Source organism: Notothenia rossii (assembly GCF_949606895.1).
Source record: "Notothenia rossii genome assembly, chromosome: 4".
Taxonomy (NCBI): Eukaryota; Metazoa; Chordata; class Actinopteri; order Perciformes; family Nototheniidae; genus Notothenia; species Notothenia rossii.
The window spans coordinates 54,629,195-54,634,131 of NC_136902.1; the positions used below are offsets into that span (position 1 = coordinate 54,629,195).

General features: G+C 40.5%; 1 long non-coding RNA gene across 1 annotated transcript; it reads right to left on the reverse strand.

Moving 5' to 3' along the window:
* Positions 1-864: 864 nt before the first annotated feature.
* Positions 865-3,697, reverse strand: LOC307036785. The gene is made up of 2 exons (XR_013807452.1): positions 3,167-3,697; positions 865-2,462 (listed from the first exon to the last, which is right to left on the reverse strand). It is a non-coding gene; the product is annotated as an uncharacterized lncRNA (long non-coding RNA).
* Positions 3,698-4,937: the final 1,240 nt, after the last annotated feature.

The window sequence follows — 4,937 nt, forward strand, 5'->3', positions numbered from 1 at the left end:
CAGGGAAATTAGTTTTAAGAGCAATAGAGAACCGCAGTGACGCGTCGTAAAACCCGGAACTAAACTTCTTCCGGTTCCTTCTTGAAAAACCAATGCAAATTCTCCATAGGATTTTGGAAAATAGCTTGAAATAAGGTCTGTGGTTGACACACATTTAAGAGAGGGATCATGTTTTGTTCAGCCGGATAATCTCCACATGTCAACCCTACTTTTATAATTTCTGAATCATAAATCTAGTCGCCAAAAGCGAAATGCTAACGTTATCCTAAAACACGAACTACAAGCCAGTACAGCAGCAGGGTCGCACAACTTCAACGTCACGCCAACTTAAGATCGTTTCAACTGACTTGCACTGAAATTGCACTTTGAACACTTTAAATTAAATATATTAACATTTTAAACTGTATACCCCGGTTATCTAGGCCCTTTTTGTTTTGTTTAATGTATACCATGTTTATCTAGGCCCTTTTTGTTTTATGTATACATGTCACACTGTGGGAAACGATATTTCTGGATGTATAACACATGTAGAATTTTTGACAATAAAGCTGAATTTGACTTTCGCGTGCTTGCATATTTAAAAAAAAGCTTTTCATTTTAGCCACACTGAATTTATCTAAAAGTCATGGCTGTGTCAATTACCAGTCTGATATCGTTTTACAAAGATGACAAGAAGAGTGTAGACAGAGGAGAGAACCACTACAAGTCAGGACACGTAACAGTGCAGCCTAGATGAAGGTGTGCTTACCGGTGTTGTCAGGGCTAGCATGAGGGACAAGGTTTATAGTGTCGGTGAGCAGTGATAGCAAGAGTACCGTTAACCTAGAGTTAATTTATTCACATTAATTCCCATCAACAAATCAATTGTATGTGTCACATGAAATCTTTATTAGGCAAGGCAAGGCAAGTTTATTTATATAGCACTTTTCAACACAAGGCAATTCAAAGTGCTTTACAAAAAATGAAAGACATTAAGAAAATGGCATTTAAAATCAGTCATTAAAAAGAAAAGCTAATAAAATAAACATTAAAAGAAAAAATACATTGATAAAAGTTACAGTGCAGTCTAAGATATGAATAGTTTAATTAAAAGCAGCGACAAAAAAAAAAGTCTTCAGCCTGGATTTAAAAGTAGTAAGAGTTGCAGCGGACCTGCAGGTTTCTGGGAGTTTGTTCCAGATATTTGGAGCATAATAACTGAACGCTGCTTTACCATGTTTAGTTCTGACTCTGGGGACAGAAAGCTGACCAGTCCCTGAAGACCTGAGAGATCTTGATGGTTCATCATTTAGCAGGAGGTCAGAAATGCATTTCGGTCCTAAACCATTCAGTGCTTTATAAACAGCAGCAGTATTTTGAAATCTATTCTTTGACACACAGGAAGCCAGTGTAAAGACTTCAGAACTGGAGCGATGTGATCCACTTTCTTAGTGTTAGTGAGGACTCGAGCAGCGGTGTTCTGAATCAGCTGCAGCTTTCTAATAGATTTTTTAGTGAGACCTGTGAAGACACCATTGCAGTAGTCCAGTCTACTGAAGATAAAAGCATGGACATATTTTTCCAAATCCTGCTGTGACATTAGTCTTTCAATCCTAGATATGTTCTTTAGGTGATAGTAAGCTGATTTAGGAACTGTTTTAATGTGACTGTTGAAACCAATAACTAATTTAACCCGCTGACAAGAGAGCCCACCTCCGAAGATGGTGACTGGCTGAGGGACAGACTCGGGGGCAGGTTTTCAGGAATTTCTTGGCTTCTCTCCCCCGAGCCAGAAGAGGAACACTATAGCTTGGAAACACTTACTGTTCCTGAAATGATCAAATCTGTTGGACATCAGGGACCTGAGGAAATTGTGGCAAGCATGGCATTGTCTGAAGAGCAACAGAGGACAATTCAGGTGGCTACCACTGGTCAGCGAACCAACCCAAACTGGCATTTGTTCAGGAAAGGAAGGTTGACTGCCAGCAACTTTGGAGCTGTCCTGAGGTCAAAGCGTGTGACTGCTTCCCTTATTGCCAGGGTGCTAGGGAAACAACAGGCCCTTGATGGTGTTTTGTCTGTACAGTGGGGGACTATGAATGAATGTGAGGGCGTCAGGGCATTCACCACTGCAACCCAGATGCAGGTCCATGAGTCAGATTTGTGGCTCTCCCTATCAGGAATGTTGGGGGCATCTCCAGATGGTCTGGTAGGGTCTTCCGCTGTGCTGGAGGTAAAGTGTCCCTACGGAGCCAGGGAAATGACAATTAGTGAAGCATTGCAAATCAAGGGCTTCTGTGTCAGTAAGGAAGGAGAAACATTCAGCCTGCGTGAGGAACATCCTTACTGGCACCAAGTACAAGGTCAGCTTCACCTCACTGCAAGGAAGAAGAAATAAAAAAATTGTGAATTGTTTTTAATTTACATTTACCCGCCTTTGCAATGTTGTGGTTGTTAGAGTGTTAGGTTTCCTGTCAGCTCGTCTGTTGGGAAGATATAAAATATTAGTTTCATGGAAGTCACATATACTGTAAGAGCATTAAGACATACAGTACATAGGCTAAAACAAAACATCTAAGGATATAACCTTGCACTTTGATAAGTCTCGTGAACATTTTCACTATTTTGAAATTTTTATAGATGAAAATTGAACTAAAGAAATAAATGGCAGATTAATCCATATTGAAAATAGGTGTCAGCTGCTACACTAATTATAATAGTTATATTTCTTAATTAATTAAGATAAGATATTACTGTATTGATCCCAATTTGCGAAATGTTTGTGTTGCAGCAGCATAACAAGAAAAACAAAATATAAGTTATTATAAACAAAAGTATTTGAGGGATGGAATATTAAATTGAATATAAATGTAAAATGTACATGTGATTTTACGTCCAAGAGAAGCTATGGAGCCGAGAGTTCTCTGCCAGCCAGAGGTGATTTGTTATTAGTTCAATATGTCAAACTGATTTCCCTGACTACAATCTTTAGTTACATGGTGAAACGTTATGCTGCGTGTACTAATTAGACTTATCATATAAGCCACACAGGTTTTAATAGGATGTATTCATTATCTTTACTTATGTTGCGGTCTTTTCAGCAGCGCCATCTCTAAAACGTCGATACAGTCACTACCGATCATTTACATTTCACCGTGACATGGACAAAAATGTAACGTCAGCTTACCTCATGGCACGAATCCAGACTCTCCTTTGGAAAACATTGGCCGGGAAACGATAGAACAAGCACGTTTCATGCGAAGACCTATGGCTGCAACCCGGAGCAAAGCAACACACCATTAAGCAGCTAACTAGTAGCGCTAGCTTTAGCTAACGTTAGCTAACGAAACGAACTGCCGAGTAAAATTGGAAAACACTGGTAATTAATTATTCTATAATTTGTAAAACTACTGTGTTAAAAAGGACAATTTCAAAAATACAGATTCTAATGGTCAGATATAGATATACAGATACTAAAGATATGCATGTACTTGCTTTCAAGCAGAACACAGGGGAAAACAAACTTAGCGGGAGTGTTTACGTGTTCTGTGTAATGACGTACAACGGCCTCGACCATTTCTGTAGTCTTATTCAGCCACTCGGTAACAACCATCGTTTTTCAGACACGTACTGTAAACTCTTCAACAATCCCCAGTGGGGTCACTGCTGACGTATTTAATGTCGTAGAACAAAACGTGACTTATCTCTTAAATTTGTGTCAACCACAGACCTTATTTCGAGCTATTTTCCAAAACCCTATGGAAAAAATGCATTGCTTTTTGAGGAAGGAACCGGAAGTGCTAAAAATGCTAACGTACTTCCTGGTTTTACGACGCGTTCCTCCGGAGCGTCACGTGAAGGGTTATGGCTAGAAAGGATCCGTCTAATGTAAATATGACGTCACGTTCTCGTTCTAACTCTCGTTGTAATCGGAGCGGCTCGGCTGTAATCGGAAAGGGTCGGGGTGGGCGGGACGCAGGAAGAGACGTCGTTCTAACTCTCGTTGTAATCAGAGCAGTGGTAACCACTCAAAGTCCTCAAGAGATAGGAAACGACAGCAGTGTGGGACCTTATTGTGGGAAATTACTGAGCACACATACCACCTACAGGATGAGACGTTCATGTGTACAGTGATATAAAGACTAAATGTTCTTTTGGAGGACGTAAAGCAACACACCCCACATGACAGTAGTCTTCCTCTCACCTTCACGCCCCCCAAACACAAAAGGCAGAAGAGGACCATAACACCTCTCAGTACCAGCCATCGTAGACACCCTTGTTCAGGCCGGGTGGGTCATAAAGCTGAGGTCATGAGATCCAACTACAGAGTGGACAGCTTGAACAAGATTTTAAAAGCTAAGTCCCCAGAGTCTAATGCGGGAGGAGCAGGCAGGGGTACGAAGAGGAGGATAGATGCTTTAGGTAAGAACAAAGTATATTTACTTTTGCCATCTCCTCTATATTCACAAAACACAGCCAATCATCCATTCCAATCCTATGTGACATGGCACAGTTCATTTCACTCCAATAGAAACTGGTATAAAAGAGACCATTAGTCTTCTCATTGTGCTTATTGCTGTGGATAGGTGTTAACTATTGTTGTTGTATTGTATCATATCAAAAGTTGTTTTCATCCAAGGCACCACCGCCAGGTGAATGTTGGAAGCTTGGAGATGAATGGAGCTGCAAAGAGGTGGTAAGTAAAACAATGTTTTTAATCCATTGCATGTGATTTATGTAGTTATAAAAAGTATATCATAAGCTGTCATTACAGTCTAAATATCTAACAGCAAAAGGAGGAGAGTCTGAGGAGATGAGGAGAACAGAGGAGAGGAGACAGCAAAAGGAGGAGAGTATGAGGAGAGGAGAACAGGAGAGGAGAGGATACAGCAAAAGGAGGATAGTCTGAGGAGAGGAGAACAGAGGAAACAGGGAAAGCAGAGTAAAGAGCAGAGTTG